Source organism: Silurus meridionalis, chromosome 4, assembly GCF_014805685.1.
Source record: "Silurus meridionalis isolate SWU-2019-XX chromosome 4, ASM1480568v1, whole genome shotgun sequence".
Classification (NCBI taxonomy): domain Eukaryota; kingdom Metazoa; phylum Chordata; class Actinopteri; order Siluriformes; family Siluridae; genus Silurus; species Silurus meridionalis.
In genome coordinates this window covers 41,158,134-41,182,900 of record NC_060887.1, presented here as the reverse complement: position 1 = coordinate 41,182,900, position 24,767 = coordinate 41,158,134, and the positions used below count along the sequence as shown (strand labels likewise).

General features: G+C 43.4%; 1 protein-coding gene across 3 annotated transcripts in view; it reads right to left on the bottom strand.

Annotated features, from left to right (window-relative positions):
• Window positions 1-24,767, bottom strand: part of LOC124385132 (NLR family CARD domain-containing protein 3-like) — a 987,530-nt gene that overhangs the window by 50,237 nt on the left and 912,526 nt on the right. The window lies entirely within an intron of this gene.

Sequence of the window (24,767 nt, the reverse complement as noted above, 5' to 3'; positions counted from 1 at the left end):
ACTCCAACAAGCTACTCAGCAGGACTACAGACACTGCTGCGTCTTTGTGTTCACTGAGACGTGGCTGAGCAACAGAGTTCCGGGCGCCGCCATTCAGCTGGACGGGCTAACTGCGTTTCGTGCCGACAGAAATGCAGCTCTGTGTGGTAAGACTCACAGCCGCGGCCTGTGTGTTTACATCAACATGGAATGGTGTAAGAACTCTGTCCTCGTTTCCACCTACTGCTCATCGCTGTTGGAGTTTATGGTTGTGAGATGCAGACCTTTTTATTTACCATGGGAATTCAGCACTGCTATTGTGCTCGGAGTGTACATACCACCTGGTGCTAATGCTAAGGAAGCGCTCAATGTACTCTATGGGACCATTAGTGAACTACAAGACACACACCCTGGTGGATTGTTTTTTGTTGCCAGAGATTTCACCATGCAAATCTCAGGACTGTGCTTCCTAAATTTCATCAAAATGGCAACCAGAGGAGAAAACACGCTGGATTTTGTTTACACAAACATCCGGGGCGCATACCTGGTAAAGCCCCGCCCTCCACCTCGGGTACTCAGACCACATCTCTGTTATGCTGATCCCAGCATACAGACCACTCAGCAGGCATTCAAGACCAGCTCGAAAGCAGGTGAAAACCTGGCCAGAAGGATCCATGTCTGCTCTCCAGGACTGCTTTTAATGCACTGAATGGGACATGTTCAGGGAAGCTGCAACCAATAGCGATTTCATCAACTTGGTAGGAGTACATGTTACTCTATGCAGAGTTAACCCACGGAAGTCTGCTGTACCAGACAACATTCCTGGCAGAGTGATCAGGGAATGTGCACAACAGCTAGCGAATGTCTTCACCTACATCTTCAACATCTCCATGAGCAGCGCCATTGTTCCCACGTGCCTCAAGATGACGACCATTGTTCCCATGCCAAAGAAGTCTACTGTCTCCTGCTTCAATGACTATCATCTCGTCGTGCTCACACCCATCATGATCAAGTGCTTCGAGACGCTATTCATAAGGCACGTCAAGACCCAGCTTCCACCCGCACTGGACCCCATGCAGTTTGTGTTTCGTCCAAACCGCTCCACAGATGATGCCATCTCCACAACCCTTCATCTGGCCCTCACCCACCTAGACTACAAGGACACGTATGTACCGATGTTGATCATAGACTTTAGTTTAGCATTCAACACGATCATCCCTCAGCACCTGAGTGAGAAGCTGAGCCAGCTGGGCCTGAACACCTCCCTCTGTATCTGGATCCTAGATTTCCTGACTAGGAGACCTCAGTCAGTCCGGATTGGAAACAGCATCTCTAGCACCACCAAACTAAGCACTGGGGCACCTCAGGGCTGTGTGCTTAGTCCACTGCTGTTCACTCTGCTGACTTACGACTGTGTAGCAATGCACAGCTCAAACCAAATCAAGTTTGCCAATGACACGACCGTGGTGGGTCTCATAAGCAAGAAGGATAAGTCAGCATACAGAGTGGATGGGCAACGGTTAACAGCATTCAACCTGTCTCTAAACATTGACGAAAGAGATGGTTGTTGACTTCAGGAGAGCACAGAGTGACCATTCTTCATTGATCATCGATGGATCATCAAGAGCACCAAATTCCTTGGTGTTCACTTGGCGGATAACCTCACCCGGTCACTCAACACCAGCTCCATCACCAAAAAAGCCCAGCAGCGTCTCTACTTTCTGAAAAGACAGAGGAAAGACAATCTCCCTACCCCCATCCTGGACATGTTCTACAGAGGGACCATTGAGAGCCTCTGAGCAGCTGCATCACTGCCTGGTTTGGGAACTGCACCGTCTCAGATCGCAAGACCCTACAGAGGATAGGAAGGACAGCTGAGAAGAACTGTTTCTAGATAGAACTTGCACATCTTTTCTGGATTGCTGCTATTTGCTCTTTTCCACATTTTGTTTACATATTTGCTACTGTTCACTTTCTCTCATTACAACCGGTTTACTGGCAGAGATATTTTTGTATTTTAGGTATTATCTTGCACTGTCTTGTGTTGTCTTGCACTGTCCTGTATTGTTTTACACTTCATGTGTCAAGGATATTTATTAGTCCTTAGCCCTGTGTTTTCTGTTTCTGTGATTGTTGTTATATGTAGCAACAGGGTTCTGGAGGAACGTTGTTTCATTTTGCTGTGTAATGTGTCAGATATATTTATATATATTGCCACTGAATTGGGCAACAGCCTATGGGAAAGTGATGTGCAGGTATGTACGTTCACTTCATGTAACTTCTCTGGGACATTTTTGAATATCCTGCAGGGGGACTGATGTGGAGGGCGGTTGCTACAGCTACACCAGGTGTCAGATTTTGCTGCCAAATGTGCAGTGAAATAATCGAATGCTAGCTGATCAGAATTACTGGAATGGTCCAGCACTACGGGCAATGTTTAGAGAAGGCCTCAACCACTCACTAAGCATGGAGATGGCCTGTAAAGACCAGAGCTACCCTTATCACAGAATATAACTATGGCTATCTGAGTTGATAATGTTTTTCAAACCCAGGACCACCTATTAGAACTTCTCTCTCATTCTAATTATGCTGAACCCATACCAGCCCAGCAACCAAGTGCACCTATGCAAATGGATATGGGGGCCAAAGGTTCTCCAGAGGAGTGCTAGCACCATCAGCAATTATGGCTCTGCTTCTCTTGTGGAGAAGAGGGTCATTGCTGCGTCATGTTCCCGAAGAAATGTTTTCGACTAGCTAAGGTTAGCCCTAACCCTGCTCTTTACAGTCTTTTATTAATTCAAGTCAAGAAAGCTTTAGTAGTAGGTGTGAAAATCAATGTTTCCCAGGATCAAGGTCCTACAGCAACAACAAAAATTATCAAAAGTGAACACAAACAACTCTCAACACAAAGTTCACATGTGCAACATTTAGTGCAAAAGAAGGAGGAGGGAAAAAGACAAGAGACCACATGAGACAAGGAAGCCGTTAATGCTCAATTTGTGTCACCCTGAAATCAACAACCATCTCTTTAGTTTTGTCTACGTTCAGAGACAGGTTGTTGGCTTTACACCATGTCCGTTAACCTTTGCACCTCCTCTCTATATGCTGACTGATGTTGAGACCCACCACAGATCGGTCATGAGCAAACTTAATGATGTGATTAGAGCTGTGCATTGCTACACATTCATAGGTCAGCAGGGTGAACAGCAGGGGACTAAGTACACAGCCCTGAAGGGCCCCAGTGCTTAGTTTGATGCCTTTGGAGATGCTGTTTGTGATCCGAACTGCCTGAGGTCTTCCAGTCAAAAAGCCCATGATCCAGTTACAGAGGCAAATGTTCAGGCCCAACAGGGCCAGCTTCCCAATCAGATGCTGAGGAATGATAGTGTTGAATGTTGACCTGAAGTCTATGAACAGCATTAGTACGTATGAACACCATCTTGGACCTCATGATGGCAGATGGATGGTGGTTTTGGCACAACTCTCTAGTACTTTCTTTCTTTTTGTTTACTGTCTATGTGTTTGGTTACTCTACTCTGATAACTTACACTAGAGAAGATCTGCTTAACATCGGGCAGTTCACTCCAGACACATTTTCACCAGTTTTTACAAACCGGGAAGGTTTTTTGGAGCTCTTATTTGGAGGAGCAGCTGCTTTCTATGGTACATGGAGGAACGCCGGCGGAGAAAGCGCGCCAGTGTGCTAGTGAAGCTACGACAGCTCCCATCGATTCACCTGGCAAACCTCCACTCATTGCTAAACAAAATAGATTAACTGATTCTTCAAACAAAGACTTTGCATGTCCGATGCTCTCTGTTTTACAGTGGACAGTGGATTACTTCTCTCGGGTTTCCACTTACGCTGAGCGGATTGCATAATGGAGCTATCGGGTAAAATGAAAGTTGGTAGAATCTGCTTCTCCATTAAATAATGTGGTGTACAGATGTCACAGTGCTGAATAAATACTGCAGCTCAAACTTGAAATCACTGTTCATAAACTGTAAACCTTTTCATTCACCGTGGAAATTTTCCTCATTCATTCTTAGAGGAGGTTACTTCCAACCACAGGCCAACATGAGTGATGCACTGCAAAACCTGGCAAACCAAATATCCAGGGCAAAAACATCCGGATTCTATTTTTATTATCTTGGGAGACTTTTACAGAGCAAACTAACACTTGAACTAAATACAGGCAGCATATTAATTGTCCTACAAGAGAAAATACACTGGATTACTGCTACATAATTCTTAAGGAGGCATATCATTCTGTACCCCCAGGCAACCTTGGGGAACTCTGATCACTGCTTGGTTCTTCTTATTCCAACATTCAGGCAGAACCTAAAATCTGCTAAACATGTAGTCAAAACAGTAAAAAGATGGACCAGTGAGGCAAAAGCAGGGACCACAAGACTGCACTAAATGAAATGTCTTTGAGGCTGGAACTGATGGCCTGGATGAACTGACTGACACTGTGACATCTTACATCAGTTTTTGTGAAGACGTGTGTGTGGCAACCAAAATCTTCTGCAAATTCAGTAACAACAAGCCATGGTTCACAGCCAAACTGAAAAAACTTTGAAATGCCAAGAAAGATGCTTTCAGCGGGGAGAACAAGCAATGTATAAGCAAGCCAGGAACCAACTGACAAAAAAAATAAATAACCAAAAGAAGCATCTCCGAAAAGCAGGTTTTCAGCTTACGATCCGGCATCAGTGTGAAAAGGCCTGCAAAATATCTAAAACTAGAGGACACCAACACTCCCCACTAAAGCAAACAAAGACCTAGCTGATGACCTCAACACCTTCTACTGCAGGTTTAAGAACAATATCTTCACACCTCTCATTTAACCCAGATGAAGTTGCATTTGCAGCTGGTTTCATTAATACATCCACATCCTTATCAATTGCAGGATTTTTCTTCATAGAAAAATTATGGAGGTCTCAGGCCATACATTGATTTGAACTTCCTCACTATTCGGTACCTTTACCCACCCTCTCTGGTGCTGTCCATTCTTCGAACAGCTCAAAGAGGCATGAGGCATAGGGGAGGTGGTAGCTTAGTGGTTAAGGCATTTGTCCTTGTTAGTCCAGGCTCGGCTCTGCTCTACTCACGCTCAACACACTCCGACTTCCGGCTTGGCATCCTCGTGCTCCGTGCATTTTGGCTCACTGAATCGGCTCTCCAATTTGACTCCCTAAATCGGCTTCCTGAATCGGCTCTTCTCGTGATCAGCACGTTCGCTTTTTGGGCTCTTCTTCGCATCTGCCTTGGATCCTAAACCTGAACTGCTGACAGACCAATCTGGCCAATGAAGATCCCACGGATGTACCTGCCACTAGCGCCACTGTAACTGCTTTGTCTCGCCGACAAGTGGTGCAGGAAACCTCTCTGCAGGCGTGCAGGAAATCATGGGATTCTTGTGCACACGTTTTGGTGACAATATCCCCACAGGTGCTCCGCTGCAGTCATCGCCTGCCGACCCGGCCCGGCAGGCACCCGTGGCACCGGCCCCTGCTCCACCTACCGGCACTTAGGCTATGCATGAACCTTGACTTGCGCCGACAGCCCGATTTTTGGGCGACCCAGACTCCCGCCGCTCTTTTATCATGCAGTGCGATCTTATTTTCATTATGCAGCCATCTTAATTCGGTACGGAGCGCTCCAAGGTGGTCTACGTCATTTCCCTCCTGTCAGGCTAAGCCCTAAGGTGGGCCACCGCGGAGTGGAAAAGTCAATTTGCCAACTGAACATAATTCGGCGCCTTCTCTGCCGAACTCCGAAAGGTTTTCGGCTCATCTACGCCACTCCGGGATATGGCCCGCTCCCTGAACTCGGCCACACAGAGGCATTGCTCTGTGGCAGAGTTTGTGGCTGACTTCCGGACCTGGGCCATTGACAGCGGATGGGATAAAATTAGCACTTTATGATACTTTCCTCCAGGGCCTCTCCTCTGCCGTTAAGGACGAAATAGCAGCTTGTGATCCAGCCCAGGATCTGGATTCTCTGATCTCCTTGGCTCATAAGGGAACGCCACCGGGAACATCGTTACCTGGCTCAGGCCCTAGAGCTTCTTCCACTACAAGCAGTTCCCCACCTCGTGCTTTGGGTTGCGGCACCCGTTCTTTCTCTGCGCCGCAGGCCATGGAAATAGGACGCCACCACCTGACCCCCACCGAGAAGGAGAGACGTCGGTCGCTGGGTCTATGCCTCTACTGCGGAGGTAAAGGGCACACGGCCGCACCCTGCCCAGTAAAAGGCAAGGCTCATCTGTGAAGAAGGAAGCACCCATGAGCCCCTCTTTCCCCACTCTCTCCAAACACACCATCTTGGTCCACCTTCAGGCAGGCCCCCCAGAAGCACGGAATTGGCTGCCTTTGTCGACTCGGGGGCCGATACTGTGTTCATCAACCTCAAGCTTGCCAAGCAACTACAGGTCCCCATGGAACCCCTACCTGAAGCTCTGCTAATCAGAGCCCTGGACGGCAGCCTTTTAGATCGGGCCACTCACCGCACAAAGCCTCTACTCATGTCAGTGGGGGAACGACTTCAGGAGTGGCTTTCCTTTTCTGGTTATCTCCTCACCCCAAGCCCCCATCATGCTTGGGTTCCCTTGGCTTCAGAAACACAAACCACATGTAGACTGGATGACAGGGCATATTCTGGATTGGGGTGTGCATTGCTTTGGTCACTGCCTCGCCCTCCCCCCACCCAAACCACTCCTGGTTGTCACTCCCAAGCACTCAGATTTAGCATCGGCTCCTGAAATCTATCATGACCTTGCGCCTTTGTTCAGTAAGGCCTTGGCTACCTCCATGCCTCCCAACCGACACTTTGACTGTACCATTGAGCTGTTTCCTGGGAACCAGCACCCCCATGGCCACCTGTGTCAGTTATCCACCCAAGAGAGACAGCAGCCATGAACAAGTATATTTAGGAGTCCTTGGCAGCAGGTCTCAGCCGACTATCCTCCTCCCCAGCTGGGGCAGGGCTTTTCTTTGCAAAGAAGATAAATCCTATGTATTTACTACCGGGGTCTTAATGCTCTCACTGTCTGGAACCGTTACCACTCCAATGCGACGTGGCGATGTAGCCTACAGCAGGTTATGGTCGCTGAACTGCTGGATGTCCGAGTGGTGCTCCAAAAATAATGTGGGCTTCATTAATAATTGGAGCATGTTTGAGGGCAAGGCTGGCCTGTTAGGACGGTATCCATCCCACCCGGGAAGGTGCTGCTCTCATTTCTTGTAGTATAGGTAATAGTCTCAGAACAGCACTAGTTAACAAGTGACTGTCTAGAGCCAAGGCCAGGGAGCAGACAGACTGGCTAAACCGACCGTCTGCTAGCTGCACAGAGTCGTCACTTAGGATCCACCATATTGAGACTGTGTCTGTCCCCCGAGCAAAACCAAAATATAGGAATTATCAGAAAGTCTGTTTAAGTAAGCTGATTAACATTAAATTAAATAGGACTGAACGCACAGCCAGCACCTCTGATCTAAAGATAGGATTGTTGAATATTAGATCTCTCACGCCAAAAGCGCTTACTATAAACGAAATTATTACCGACCAGGAGTTTAATATTATGTGTTTGACAGAAACATGGATTAAATCGAATGAATATGTAGCATTAAATGAGGCGAGTCCTCCTGGGTATAGTTACATACACCAACCCCGTCTAAATGGCAGAGGAGGTGGAGTAGCAGCTATTTATAATAATAATCTAAATGTCACACAAAAGACTAAACACAAATGTAAAACGTTTGAAGTTCTTACACCAACATAAAATGCAAGTCAAGTCAGTTAATTCCACTAATTATTATTTATAGACCCCCAGGGCCCTACTCTGATTTTCTGATAGAATTTGCAGATTTCATTACAAATCTAGCTACTTCTTTAGACAAAGCATTAATTGTTGGTGACTTTAATATTCATTTTGATAATCAGGAAGACTCCTTAAGAGCAGCAGTTGTGTCCATTCTAGATTCAGTTGGAATTAATCAGAATGTTATAGGACCCACTCATAGTGGTGGACACACTCTCAATTTGTTGTTAACATTTGGATTAAAAATAAAAAACTTAGTCATAATTCCACAGTCTGAAGCTATTTCAGATCATTATCTAATCTCTTTTAAAATCTGCCTTAGACACTGCATTACTACCTCACCACGTTACCGTGTTAAGCGTACTTTCACTTCAGCTACAGCAGCGAGTTTTATTAATAATCTTCCAGAAATTACGATATTAGATAGATCTCCGTCACACCCCGCAGAGCTCGACTGGGCCACTGAACATCTAGAAACAACGTTACGTTACACTCTAGATGATGTAGCTCGCCTTAATTCCAAAATGATCAGGGAGAATAAATCAGCACAGTGGTATAATGATCATACGCACACCTTAAAACAGACCACTCGGAAATTAGAACGTAAATGGCGTCAAACTAAATGAACAGTATTTTAAACAGCATGGAAGGAGAATCTCCTGAGTTCTAGAAAATCTCTTGCATGCTGTTGATCAGCATATTTCTCCACCCTCATAGAAAATAACAAGCAGAATCCTAGATTTTTATTCTGTACTGCAGCAAAATGAACAGGAAATAAAAGCACTGAGGCTCCAGTGACCACTGTTCCTGCCCCTCTCCCCTCCGTGGATCTTCACACTTCTGTGCAGCTTGGGACGGTCTCTCTTCAACACCTTGGGTGGTTCCATGTAATTCCGGAGTAGAACGGGTGCTTTGAGGACGGATTGGACTGTAGTTGGTGTCGGCAGTCTGCTGCACTGACTCGGGAGTGCAGTTTGCTTCTGATCATCATCACTGTACCCCGCAACTTTGCATATATGCTTCAAATGGACATTTGGTGCAACCCAGATGAGGATGGGTTCCCTCTTGAGTCTGGTTCCTATCAAGGTTTCTTCCTTATGCCATCTCGGGGAGTTTTTCCTTGCCACAGTTGCTCATCAGGGACAAACATATTTACAAAGAACATATTTACGTTTAATCACCACATTATCTGTGTAAAGCTGCTTTGAGACAATGTTCTTTGTTAAAAGCGCTATACAAATAAAAATGAATTGAATTGAATTGAATGTACAGGCTCCTGTAATTACAACTACACATTCATGGATGTTTAAAATGCCTGCATATTTACACAATCAAAAATCAGTGTTCACTTGAAAGATTTGAAGAGTGATTCCTAATTGCCCGAAAGTAATTATTGAGGAAGAAGATCCTGTTATTGTATTTATTTTCTAAGACCAGGGATACCCCCCTTCTGCCCTATGTTATGAAAGAGTACATGAGTGGAGGTACCAATCCTCAGGAACAGTACTTTGGTGATTGAGTTCTCCATTGTATGTTTAAAAGCACAATTTTAAGGACAGTGGACATAAATCTGGATGATCTTCCATTAATCACCAATGCCTGTGTTTGATGAAGCTAACAGAGAAATTATTCCAGACCAAACTGATGCTGCAGCTGTCCAATATGACCGAGACTTCCAGCCATCAATCCATCACAATTATTTCCAAACACAATGCAGTGAAACTGAGGGGAGATGAGAAATAAAAGTGCTTACAGTTTCGTGACCTGTAAATGATGCTCTTAAGTTCTTTGAAGCATTTTAGATCATTGCATATACATTTTGGAACTTACTGTTGTTTGTCTCTGTGAAATCATTTACCTGAATGAACAATTCAGCAAAATTCAATTTGGTTAACATTAATCTTGTGTGATTAAGTTGAACATTCAGATTGTGAATGTGAGATAATGTAAAGTGCTTATGCTCCAGGAAAATGTTAATTCAACATCGTAACAGACATAATATTCATAAGATCTAATTAATAAATATAATTAATTTAGTTTATGAACATAATCCTTATTTATTGTGGTTTTTTTCTAAACATCAATATATGCACAAGTTCAGAAAACAAAATTACTTGACTCATTTTTTTTACTTTACTCTGTCAAACAGTACGGTTGTTTACAGTAACAGTTGTTTATGCAGCACCAGGGGGGTTCTGGGGGAACGTTGTCTCATTTTCACTGTGTACTGCATCCGCTATATATGGTAGAAATTACAATAAACGCTTCTTGACTTGACTTGAAAATGAACTCATTTCTTGTATCATCAACATGAATTTACAGAAGTAGTTAAAACTGAAACAGTGGAGTCGAGTAAATCACACACACTTAATACACACATGAACTCTCAATAGCTGTGAGGTGATGGTTATTGGGGTAAAGTGGAAGCTGATAATAAGCATTATACAGATCAATGGTGAAAAAAACTGTTGCACCTGACAAAGCAGTGAACATCTGGTCCATGTGTGGCAGTGGGTAAGAATTCATTATAGGGGTCTATTTTTTGGCTCCTGCAAGTCAACACACATTCAGATTTCTTTTTTCATTTGTGTTACAATGATTGCTGAGATCAACTGTGGAGCCTCCACCATCTCACAGTTCCAATTGTGCAGAGAAGAGGATTCAGTTACTCACAGACAGCAGCGCTCACTGAGAAAGGAAGATGTTGTTCAGGCTTGGCTGGAGGGGTGTTGTTAAGACCATTAATGCCAACTCAATATCAGGCAGGAATGGAGAGCAGGAAAGACTATTCTCCTCTATCCTGGAGCCAACACAAGCTGCACACTTACTTACCTTCAAATAAGTAATTGATGTTTAACAAATAAAAAACAAATGGGGTGGCAGAATTGGAGGAAGCAAACGATAAGGATCACAGGTTCTTCTTGTTCTCAGGTTTTTTCTTTTTTCTTGTGTTTCCTATTTTTCACCAAAAGATGTCGCCAGAGTGTTTCCGAGTGCCTCATTAACTCCTATTGTTTCCAGCGGAGTTTTGTCTGAGTTTTTTTAAGTTTCTCTTTTGTGTCTGTTTTTTTTCTGGTTGGTTGAAGTTGTCATCTGTTTGCCTTTTCTTGAGTTCAACATTTGTTTTACTTCACAACTTCTCCTTAAAGCCTGTTCACTGCAGTCCTGTGTGAGTTCTGCTTCTAGTTCCTCTACCAGTGTCTCTCACACACAAACTGATCTATCAGTAACACATGTAAACATGCTCACCCTCACACACAGAAACAACGACACACAATGTTAACAACACATACAAACACATTCTACACTTTAGTACAGATTCACTTTATTATGGGGATTATATACATTTTAAATATAGATTTATAATCAATTTACACAATACACACATGATTCATGCATTCATACACAGTATCATTTTAATCTGACCTCTATATTAAGCATGTCCTGTGCAAGCCTCTGTATAAGGTGAGTAGCGTGCGCCCTCAATATGCTACACTTCCTCATCTTCTTCTTTTTTTGGCTGCTTCCATTAGGGGTCTCCACAGCGGATCATCCGTCTCCACACCCCCCTGTCCTCTACATCTGCCTCTTTTAACCCAACTACCTGCATGTCTTCCCTCACCACATCCATAAACCTCCTTCTTGGTCTTCCTCTTTTCCTCCTTCCTGGTGTCTCCATCCTCAGCATTGTCCTACCAATATCACACCTCCCTCACCTTGTCTCCAAAACGTCCTACATGTGCTGTCCCTCTAATAAAATCATTACTAAATATCAGAACCTGTAATAAAGGAGAAATATCATCATATTTGTATTTAATTCACCATAATCATTAATCGCATCTTCTGAGTGTAGAATCTTAAAGCTGTTTGAGTGTTTAACAGCTCCAATGTACAGGATTTATACTGCAAAACCCCAAATACACACATTCCACTAGAACATGAACACAAATGTAGAACCTGCATACAAATGAACTGTAACTCAGTAACTCACTGTAGTGTCTCCAGTTTACAGTGTGGATCCTTCAGTAGATCAGAGAGAAGCTTCACTCCTGATTCTCCTGGTTTATTCTTCTTCAGATTCAGTTCTCTCAGGTGTGATGAGGTGTTTGACCTCAGAGCTGAAACCAGAGCAGCACAATCTTTACGTGTAATACTGCAGTGTTCCAGCCTGTAAAGAAAAAAAAAATAATATTTAGATTAACAAACACACACACACACACACACACACACTGCAATGCTTTACAGCCCAAGAGGTGTGTACATGAAAGCATGAATAAATTCCAGACTGTTAAACATCTATTTCAGTGTTTGTTATTTATGAATGTGGAAAACTATAATAGTTGTTGCTGATTTATTTAAATTGTGCTCCAGGATACACAAAATGTGTGTAAGTGATGATCTGACCTCAGTATCTCCAGTGTACAGTGTGGATTCTCCAGTCCAGCAGAGAGCAGCTTCACTCCTGAATTCTTCAGCTTATTGTAACTCAGGTCCAGTTCTCTCAGACTGGAGGAGTTTGAACTGAGAACTGAGGACAGAATTCTACAACTTTCACCTGTGAGATTACACCCACACAACCTGGGAGAGAAATGATGATAAATCAGAACACTGACATCTCAAACACACACACACACACACACACACACACACACACACACACACACACACACACACACAGTGCTTCATAGCCCATGAAGTGTGTGTATGAAAGCAAAAATAAACTCCAGATTGCTACATGTTTATTTCAGTGTTTGTTATTTAAAAATGTGGAAAACTATAACAGTTGTTGTTGCTTTATTTAAATTGTGCTTCAGGACACACAACATGTGTGTAAGTGATGATCTGACCTCAGTATCTCCAGTGTACAGTGTGGATTCTCCAGTCCAGCAGAGAGCAGCTTCACTCCTGAATCCTGCAGGTCATTCACACTCAGGTCCAGTTCTCTCAGACTGGAGGAGTTTGAACTGAGAACTGAGGACAGAATTCTACAGCTTTCACCTGTGAGATTACAGTAACACAACCTGGGAGAGAAATGATGATAAATCAGAACACTGACATCTCAAACACACACACACACACACACACACACACACACTCACACACATGCACACATGCACACGCAATGCTTCTTAGCTCATGAAGTGTGTGTATGAAAGCAAAAGTAAACTCCAGATTGCTACATGTTTATTTCAGTGTCTGTTATTTATGAATCTGGAAAACTATAACAGTTGTTGCTGCTTTATTTAAATTGTGCTCCAGGACACACAACATGTGTGTAAGTGATGATCTGACCTCAGTATCTCCAGTGTACAGTGTGGATTCTCCAGTCCAGCAGAGAGCAGCTTCACTCCTGAATCCTGCAGGTTATTGTAACTCAGGTTCACTTCTCTCAGACTGGAGGAGTTTGAACTGAGAACTGAGGACAGAATTCTACAGCTTTCACCTGTGAGATTACAGTAACACAACCTGGGAGAGAAATTTGAATATCATAACAATTCAATTAAATAATTAAGTAGTTAAACAGTGGACAATTTCCTAAAGCAGCTTTACAGAGATAAACAGTAATGAAATTGGAATGTGGAAGTTTAGTGCCTATAGGTTTGTTCCTTATAAGTTTGGATGAACCAGTGGTGACTGTGGTGAGGAAAAAACACTCTGAGATGGTAATCAGAAGAAACCTTGAGAGTAAACAGACTCAAGAAGGATCCCATCCTCATCTGGTTTTCTTTTCCCAGAAATGGACTCACATTTACATGTGACAAGTTAATACAGTACCACACACACACACACACACACACACACGTCCCAAGATGAGAAAAATGTGAAACATGTTATTGTAGGGTTTGTAGCTCCCCAGCCGAGTAAGACGCAACCCCCCCTTTACAACCCCCCCTTTACCCCGGGCCATCTGGCCCTTTCCTCAAGCCAACGAGTTGACTTGACCTGGCTGACTCTTGAAGATAAAGCTTGCTGGAAGATCTCAGAAAGGATTTGAGATCTCGTCCCTAAGAGTCGCTGCTGGGCTGTTCTAAGCATCTGACTCTCCAGGCCTTCGGGCCCCCGGGCCTAAATACTTGTCCCGGTATGTTAATGTACCTCTGCTTTAATGCTGTCATTTCTTTTTATGTTTAATATCAAAATGATCACAAAATGATCTGTTCTTTATTTTTACAAACATGGGTGCACTTTGTATGATCACAAATGTACCTTAATACACTTTGGAGAAAACTTTATACGTTTTCCAAAGCAGGTATAAACAGGTAATCCCCCACAAATGCATGAACAAAGGGAGTTTCTCACTCCAAAAAATTCAGACCTAGCATTGACCATTCCACCAAAGATGGGTGTGGTTCGGCACCTTTAAAATATACTAAACCCACTAATCGTCGCTTAGAACCTATTCTCCAAGACAGGTACACAGCAACAAAACGCAGTTTGGCATCTACCAGAAGTGCAAAAAAGTAGCAATCGTGCAAAAAGTGCATATAATTACAGCATGTGATATACACATATAAATGAATGTGAAATGTTGGGCAGAATGTACAGTAATGATATAAAGATACATATAGATAAAAATAGTGCAGATGTAATGAGGAGTAAAAAAAATATAGTATGGAATATGTACATGTATAGTACAGAGATTATATACAGTGTTTTGTGTTATGTTTTGTTTTTTAGTGATCTAGTGATGCAGTGTAGAGTACAGTAATGTGATGGTGGATGGAAAAAAGCTGTCCCTAAAAAGGAGATTAAACAGTTTATGACTGGGATGTGAAGAGTCCTTGATAATGTTGTGAGCTCTGCGCAGACATCTGCTGTGGTGAAGGTGTTCAATGGCAGGAAGTTGGGTGCCAGTAATGTGTTGGGCGGTTTTTAACCAGCCTTTGCATGGCTTTACGTTCACACACAGTGGAGCCTCCATACCATACAGTGATGAAGTTGGTCAGGATGCTCTCAATGATGCAGCGGTAGAAACTCGTTAAATCCCTGGGGACAGATGAGCTTTCTTGAGACTTCTCAAGAAGTATAGGCATTGTTGTGCTTTTTTAACCAGAACTGAAGTGTTCTGCTGCCAGGACAGATCCTCAAAGATGTGAACTCCCAGGAGCTTAAAGCTTGAGACTCGCTCTACCTCAGTTCTATTGATGTTGACTGGTAGATGTCTCCTACTGTTGGATTTCCGAAAGTCCACAATGAGCTCTTCAGTCCTTGTGGCGTTGAGAGTCAGGTTGTTTGTGGCACATCACGCTGTCAGATTTCGGATCTCTTCCCTGTAGGCCGATCCGTTGTTGTTGTCGATCTGGTCAACCATGGTGGTGTCATCTGTATACTTGATGAAGATGTTATACAGAGGAGCACAATCGTGGGTGAACAGGGAGTAGAGTAGTGGGCTCAGAACACAGCCCTGTAGGAGGCCAGTGTTCAGAATGAGGGTTGAGGATACCTGATTGCCCAACCTAACAGATTGTCTGTTTGTGAGAAAATCCAGAATCTGCAAGTGGAGGTGCAGATACCCAGCTCACTGAGTTTAGTGATCAGTACATTGGGGAGGACTGTATTGAATGCAGAGCTAAAGTCAATGAACAGCATTCTGATGCAGGTGTATACAGTATAAACTGTGAAGTTATGGGAAAGAATGGTGGAAGCCAGGCTGAGAGAAGAGGTGACCATCTGTGAGCAACAGTATGGTTTCATGCCGAGGAAGAGCACCACAGACGCATTATTTGCTTTGAGAATGTTGATGGAGAAGTATAGAGAAGGCCAGAGGGAGTTGCATTGTGTGTTTGTGGATTTAGAGAAAGCGTACGACAGGGTGGAGAGAGGAAAGTTCAAAATGGCGCCGGTGAGGTCGGCTGCCGTCACGACTGCTCCGGCTACGTTTTCTCTATTTTTGTTTATTTTATAATTTTATTTATTTAGTTACATTTCCATCTACTCAAGATGGACATCATTAGATATGACAGAGACACTCTTATATCTATTGGTGTACAATGCACTCACCTTTTGCCGCTTTTAAACCCGGAACCATGCTGGCCGAAGGAGATCCTGACATGGAACAAAGGCCCTCATTGTGGTCAGGGATTTCAACAGTGCCAACCTCAAGTGCACACTACTGAATTTTCATCAGCACATCACCTGCCCCACCAAAGGACGAAAGGACACTGGACCACTGTTACACAACATTCAAGAACAGCTACAAGGCACAATCACGTCCGTCGTTTGGGAAATCGGACCATGCCGCCATCTTCCTCATGCCTGTTTACAAACAAAGGCTGAAACAGGAATCTCCGGTTCAGAGGGAGGTCGCGCGCTGGACTGACCAATTGGTGGCCGCTCTGCAGGACGCTTTGGATGACGCAGACTGGGACATGTTTTGGCGCAGCTCTGATGACGTCAACATGTTTACGGAAGCGGTTGTGGGATTCATCAGGAAACTAGTGGATGATACAGTGCAAAAAAACACTATCAGAACGTTTCCCAACCAGAATCCATGGGTGGATAAAACCATCCGCGACGCTCTGAGATCCCGCTCCGCTGCCTACAACATGAGGCTCGCCACCGGGGACATGAACGAGTATAAGGCTTCTTCTTACAGTGTTTGCAGAGCGGTGAAGGATGCAAAGCGGCACTACAGGAGGAAACTAGAGTCACAGTTCCAACATGGTGGCTCTAGGAGCCTGTGGCAGGGACTAAGAACAATCACAGACTATAGAACACCATCTTCTAGAATGGTGAATATGGACGCTTCTCTGGCAGATGAGCTAAACACCTTTTACGCTCGTTTCGAGGCTGCAGCTAACCACGCTAGCGGCGCTAGCGGCAAAACCAGCGTGCACGCAGAGAGAGCCGGAGAGGTGAACATGTTCACCATCTCGGAGCATGACGTGAGGAAGGCATTCAAGAGGGTAAATACCAGGAAAGCAGCAGGACCAGATGGCATCACAGGTCGGGTTCTGAAAGCCTGCGCTGACCAGCTAGCAGCAGTGTTCACTGAGATATTCAACCTCTCACTGAAACAGTCTGTTGTCCCCTCATGTTTCAAACAGTCCACCATTGTTCCTGTCCCGATGAAACCCCAGCCCGCCTGCCTTAACGACTATCGCCATGTAGCCTTGACCTCAGTAGTGATGAAGTGCTTTGAGAGACTGGTCAGAGACTTCATCACTGCATCACTACCAGACACACTGGACCCATTACAGTTTGCGTACCGTCAGAACTGTTCTACTGAGGACGCCATTGCTCATCTCCTCCACACCACAATGAGCCACCTGGACCACAGAAATGGGAATTATACAAAGATGCTGTTTGTGGACTACAGTTCAGCATTTAACACCATAATTCCCTCCACACTCACCTGTAAGTTAGAGGTCCTGGGACTCAGCCAGCCGCTGTGTCAATCGATCTCTTACTTCCTGACTGACAGACCACAAGCCGTACGGGTGGGAAAACACACTTCATCCACCCTCACCCTCAGCACTGGAGCTCCCCAGGGTTGTGTTCTGAGCCCCCTGCTGTACTCGCTGTACACATATGACTGTGTGGCCTCTTCCAACTCCACCACCATCATCAAGTTTGCTGATGACACTGCGACGAGACGGCCTACCTACAGGAGGTTAAAAACCTGGAGAGATGGTGCCAGGAGAATAACCTTCTCCTGAACGTCAGCAAGACTAAGGAGTTGATCGTGGACTTCAGCACGAAGCAGGAGCGGTCATACCAACCGCTAAATATCAGCGGGACTCCAGTGGAGAGAGTGGACAGTTTCCGGTACCTAGGTGTTCACATCACACAGGACCTGTCTTGGTCCTCTCACACCAACACCCTTTTGAAGAAGGCCTGGCAGCGTCTGTACCATCTGAGACACTTAAGGGAGTTTAAAATACCCCTTTCAGGTGCTAAAGACTTTCTACACCTGCACCATTGAGAGCATCCTGACGGGTAGCATCACTTCCTGGTTCAGGAACAGCACCATGCAGAACAGGCGAGCCCTTCAGAGGGTGGTGCGGTCAGCTGAACCTCCCATCCACACCGAGCTCCCTAACCTGCAGAACATCTACAGCACGCGGTGCTGGACCAGAGCTAGGATGATTATGAAGGCCCTCAGCCATCCCAACAATGGACTCTTTTCTTTGTTGTGTTCAGGGAAACGCTTCTGCTCCCTGAAAGTGAACACAGAGAGAATGAGGAGGAGCTTCTTCCCGCAGGCCATTCGGAGTTTAAACCAGGAAACACCCAGGATCTAAAAACTGGATCTAAAAGCTAGTCGTCTTTCAATCTTATCATCCCTACATTGGCTTCCTGTTAAGTTTCGAATAGACTACAGACTACTGCTCCTCGCTTATAAAACACTAAATGGTTTGGCTCACATGTATCTCTCCACTCTTTTAACAAGCTACAATCCGTCACGCTCCCTGAAATCTCAAAACTCTGGACTTTTAGTAGTTCCTAGAATAGCAAAGTCCACTAAAGGTGGTAGAGCATTTTTACATTTAGCTCCGAAACTCTGGAACAGTCTTCCTGACAGTGTTCGGGGCTCAGACACACTCACCCAGATTAAATGCAGATTAAAAACATTTCTTTTTAGCAAAGCCTACACATAACACACATCACATCATAACCTTGTGCTCCAGAACATCTGATCACATCACATTATCAACTTGTGCCTTTAATATCATGAACAGCAGCTACGCTAATTCCTCTTTACTCCTTCTCTTTCTCTCCCCATCCCTGAGTTTTGGCCAGCTCCAGTCACGTCCCACCTCGTGAAGATTATGGACTTTAAAGAAGTAGATGCTGAACTCACAAACATCCTGAACCATTTAGAGACATACCAGTGCCAATTGGATCCCACTACATTTGTGGAGTTTTGACATTAGACCTCCTGGAGTGTTTTAAGGCTCTGGCATGGAGAAGCTGATGCTGAATCTGTGATGATCACAAATGTTAAGCTCAGTAGCTCCTACTTTTATACCAAAGACTGTAGAAAAAACATTTACTTATAATCTTATACTCCAGTACTCATGTTAGGTCTCTCTCTTCAGTGTTCTGTATTGTTGAAAGATTTATGATCAAACTTTTTATGTCACCCAAATGAGGATGTGTTCCCCTTTTGAGTTTGGTTCCTCTCAAGGTTTCTTCCTCATAACATCTAAGGGAGTTTTTCCTTGCTATATTCGCCATGGCTGCTCATCAGGGATAAACACACACCATTCACCTTCACTGTTGATTTCTGTAAAGCTGCTTTGAGACAATGTCTGTTGTGAAAAGCGCTATAGAAATAAACTTGACTTGACTTGACTCACTCTCTCTCCATCATCACACTTCTGCAATATATTTTAATTTTTTCTTTCTTTTTGCACTACAACACTTAAAACCCTGGACAGTCACTTTAACTGTGGACTTGCACGGCACAGTGCACTTTATATCACACCATACCGCACACGTTCACTTGTACCACACCATACCGCACACGTTCACTTTAAGGACAATCACAACAACCACCTCATGTAATTATTGTTTACTGTACATAAGCATACCCTGTATCCATAAACATACCCTGTATATAAAATTTTTCCTATTTTTCCTATATATATATCTTTGTCTTTATATATTTTATATTTTACATAGTTTATTGTTTTTATTTATCTGCCTTCCTATTTTCCCTTGTTTTATTTTTTCCCCCCATCCTATTCCCTCATGCCGGACAATCATACAAAGCATTTCACTGCATGTCGTACTCTGTATGCATGTGTATGTGACGAATAAAATTTGATTTGATTTGAGTTGTGGTATTGTATGAGGAAGTCTGGTGTGTCAGAGAAGTATGTGAGGGTGGTGCAGGACATGTATGAGGACAGTGTGACAGCAGTGAAATGTGCAGTAGAAATGACAGACTGGTTCAAGGTGGAGGTTGGACTGCATCAAGGATCAGCTCTAAGCCCTTTCCTGTTTGCAGTGGTGATGGACAGGTTGATGGACAAGGTCAGACAGGAGTCTCCATGGACTATGATGTTTGCGGATGATATTGTGATTTGTGGTGAGAGTACGGAGCAGGTGGAGAAGAGCCTGGAGAGGTGGAGGTACACGCTGGAGAGAAGGGAATGAAAGTCAGTAGGAATAAGACAGAGTACATGTGTGTGAATGAGAGAGAGGGCAGTGGAGGGTGCGGTTGCAGGGAGAAGAGGTGGAGAAGGTAGAGGAGTTCAGGTACCTAAGGTCAACAGTGCAAAGTAATGGAAAGTGTGTTAGAGAAGTGAAGAAAAGAGTGCAGGCAGGGTGGAGTGGGTGGAGAAGAGTGACAGGAGTGATTGTGATAGAAGAGTATCTGTGAGAGTGAAAGGGAAAGTTTATAGGACTGTGGTGAGACCTGAGATGTTGTATGGATTAGAGACAGTGGCATTGAGTAAAAGACAGGAGGTGGAGCTGGAGGTAGCAGAGCTGAAGATGTTGAGGATTTCATTGGGAGTGACGACGATGGACAGGATTAGAAATGAGTTTATTAGAGGGACAGCACATGTAGGACATTTTGGAGACAAGGTGAGGGAGGTGAGATTGAGATGGTTTGGACATGTGCAGAGGAGGGACATGGGGTATATCAGTAGGAGAATGCTGAGGATGGAGACACCAGGAAGAAGGAAAAGAGAAAGACCAAGGAGGAGGTTTACAGAAGTGGTGAGGGAAGCAGGTAGTTGGTTTAAAAGAAGCATTTGCAGAGGACAGGGGGGTATTCTAAAACGTCCCTTTTCATTAGAAAAAGTGTAACGAATGTATTTGCTGAATGTGTGTAAGCAGTAAACAACAACAACATGCATAAAAAATTTTAAGCATTTGTGCTCCAAACAATCAATAGTGTTGTAATTTAGATGGTAATTCTTTTGTTTACTGTTTATTGTTTGTATATGTTTTGGAATAACTTTTGCATAAAACATTTTTTTGCATCTTGTAGGTAAAAAAAACAAATATGGCTGATAGAATGTAGTGTTACAAAAATGAGACCAAAAAAGAAAAAAAAAAAAAAAAAACGGAATCTCGGGCTTCAGTCTACAGTCCCTGACAAAAGTCTTGTCGCTTGTGTACAAATTGACCTGAAGTGCTGCTGAAATATATTTCTAATCAAGATTTTTTACAAGAAATGGCTCATTTTAATCCCAACAGCTTTTGTAATAATGTTTCAGTGCAAAACGAAACTGTCACAAAGTATTCTAATATTCACAGCTTGGTAAAGCTCATTGAGTCAATTTTTGCAAAGACATAAGTGTTGTCGCCTTGTCATATGAGCTTCACCTGTGACTAATAATGGATCAATTAGGTCTCAGGTGTGTATAAAAACAACCCCAGTACACTAGACCTTCACATCAACTGCAACTAGACCTCTGCAAACATGCCTAAGATTCACCCTGAGACTAAAGTTTTGATTATCAAGAGGCTGAAGACCAGATCCACTGCTGATGTGGCAGACACCTTCAATGTGTCTCAGCGTCAAGTACAGAGGATAAAAAAAAGATTTGAAGAGACTGGAGACGTTCTTGGCAAGCCCAGGTCAGGCAGACCCCGCAAGACAACTGTTTAAGAGAACCGTTTGTTGGCGACAAAACTTTTGTCTTGCCAAAATTTGACCTTTCTGTCTTAATTAAATGTTTCAGTGAAACTAATTTATTTCAGTGCATTAAACATCATTTGGGATGGTTTTAGCTTTTTATATGAGCTATTTCTAACACCAACTGATTAATTAAAAGTCAGGTTAATAGCAGGTGTTTCTACAAAATAGATAAGCGACAAGACATTTGTCAGGGACTGGACACTCTACAGGCAGGTGTCTGTTCTGCACCTCCTTTCATTTCAAACCTTTTATTTGCAACCAGTAGCATTATGGAAATAAAATGATTGATGGAAAATGTAGCAGGATGTGAGGAGGATATATGGGAGGATTTTATTCCCCATGTGGGCGAGTTCTTAGTTTAAAAACTCTACAAACTCTTACTGGTCAAAAAGCACATGTGTAAGGTTCTGCTTAAACAGCTGTTTATAGCTCATGCTAACTGGACTTTGTTTACAAAAAAAAAGAAAACAAAGAAAAAAAAATGGACAGTCAAATAAGTTGTTTCATTGGAGAATCACACAAAGCAGTGACAAGAAAAATATTCTTGGGCCGGAGTAGCAACAGAGACTTGGAGATCTGCATGGAGATGCTATTTTACATCTTTACGTAACAATAAAATCTCCCTTCACAGTTTATATGATTTTATATGTTTAATTGCCTGTTTGTGAAATGCTTGAAAAGTGTGTGTGTGTGTGTGTGTTTGGGATTTGAATGGCCGCACATCAATATGAATTGTCATGATTGTAGAACAATAGCTTGTCTGGCTCTACACTCAGGTGTTCATTCATACTCTATTTATACAGTCTGTTATACATGTTTGGTTATTGACATAATAGTCATATAGTCACATCATAACATCTAAGGGAGTTTTTCCTTGCTGCAGTCACTATCGCTGCTCATCTGTTATAAACACACAACATTCACCTTGACACTTAAATTCTGTAAAGCTTCTTTGAGACAATGTGAAAAGCGCAATAGAAATAAACTTGACTTGACATCAAGTGTAGCTTTTGATAAGGAATATTCATTCAAGACATTCATCTGATGGGTGATATTTCCTCAAATCAAACTCATCCAGATTCTCTTCTGAGTTCAGCAACACAAACACCAGAGCAGACCACTGAGCAGGAGAGAGACTGACTCCACTGAGACACCAGGAATCTCTTCTGTTCAGGTAACGTTGTACTTCCTGTACTAGAGAATCATCATTCAGTTCATTCAGACAGTGGAACAGATTGATGGATTTCTCTGGAGATAGATTTTCTCTGATCTTCTTCTTGACATACTCGACTGTTTCCTGTTTGCTGTGAGAGCTACTTCCTGTCTGGGGCAGTAGGTCTTGTAAGAGAGTCTGATTGGACTCCAGTGAGAGACCCAGAAGGAAGCGGAGGAACAGGTCCAGGTGTCCATTCTGACTCTGTAAGGTCTTGTCCACTGCACAACTCAGGAAATCAGACATGTTTGATTTGGTGAAAAGATCTGACAGATCAGTGGTTTGTTGTTCTGTTACATTTCTGCTGATGAAGGAGAGAAATGTGTATAAAGCAGCCAGAAACTCCTGAACACTCAGATGTACAAAGCTGAACACCTTCCCCAGGTGAAACCCAAACTCCTCTCTGAAGATCTGAGTACACACTCCTGAGTACACTGATGCTTCTCTGACATCAATGCCACACTCTCTCAGGTCTTCCTCATAGAAGATCAGGTTTCCGTTTTCCCAGTGCCAGGATACTCTCTCTGGTCTGCTGAGGATCAGGGTCACATTTCTGATGGTACTTTTGGTCCTTGTGTTTGATCTGAAAGATCAGGAAGTGTGTGAACATTTGAGTCAGAGTCTTGGGGATCTCTCCACTCTCTGCTTCACCCAACATTCTCTCTAGAACAGTGGCTGAGATCCAGCAGAAGACTGGGATGTGACACATGATGTAGAGGCTTCTGGAAGACTTCATGTGTGTGATGATTTTATTGGCCAGGCTCTGATCACTGATCCTCTTCCTGAAGTACTCCTCTTTCTGAGGATCACTGAACCCTCGTACCTCTGTTACCTGGTCTACACACTCAGGAGGGATCTGATTGGCTGCTCCTGGTCGAGAGGTGATCCAGAGGAGAGCAGAGGAAGCAGATTCCCCTTGATGAGGTTCGTCAGCAGCACATCCACTGAGGCTGATTCTGTCACATCACACAATCTCTCATTGTTCTGGAAATTTAGAGGAAGTCGACACTCATCCAGACCATCAAAGATCAACACCACTTTATTCCTCTCACAGTCTATTAATCGTAATTCTTTTATTTCTGGGAAAAAGTGATGAAGAAGATCCATCAGACTGAGATGTTTCTGCTTCATCAGATTCAGCTCTCTAAAGGGAAGTGGAAACATGAAGGTGACGTCCTGATTTGCTTTTCCTTCAGCCCAGTCCAGAATGAACTTCTGCACAGAGACTGTTTTTCCAATTCCAGCAACTCCTTTAGTCAGCACACTTCTGATGGACTTGTCTTTAAAGAGATCATTACATTTGATGGGTGTCTCCTGTGTTGCTGGTCTCCTGGACACTGTCTCAATCTGTCTCACCTCATGTTCATTATTGACGTCTCCACTCCAACCCTCTGTGATGTAGAGGTCTGTGTAGATCTCATTCAGAAGTGCTGAGCTTCCATGCTGTGAGATTCCTTCAGTAATTCTTTACATTTCTCTCTCAGTTTGGATTTGAGTTTTCGCTGGTGCACAGAGACGAGTTCTGATAAAAAGAAGAATAAAATGTAAACTCTCTGATCATCTCTGTGAGCTACTGATATTTTCATAGCTGTATATCATATGGAATGTCAGTACTGATGTGTTATTATATTGTGTTGATAAAAGCACATCGTTATGATGAGATGTGTTTAATAAATGTACAGCAGTTTCCTTCCTCTGAAGATAAAGTGATGTTAGAACCCCATGAGCTCTTACTGTTCTGCAGTGTGTTAGCGAGATCTGTGTGCTTCATGTTCTTCAGGAAGTGCAGTGTGATCTTCAGCACTCCTCTCTGACACTGCTCTGATCCTCCTCATCCTCCACCTCCCTCTCAGAGCATGCTGGGTAATCTGGTCTCAGGAGCTTCTTATATCTTTTCAGTTCATTCTGTATCAGAGTGATGACTTTGTGCTCCAGATCCTGATTTGAACCAAAAAAAACCCCACTACACTCATATCAAACACTATAATGTAACATAAGAATGTTTTCATTACTGACATCCAAACAAACTGGTTTCAGACAAGAGCACAGATGAGTAAAACATGAAGGTGAATCACTGAGTATTAAGAAGGAGTCAAAAGTATAAAATGAAAATGCTGATGATTAAATTTTACAAAGACCAGTTTGGAAAGAA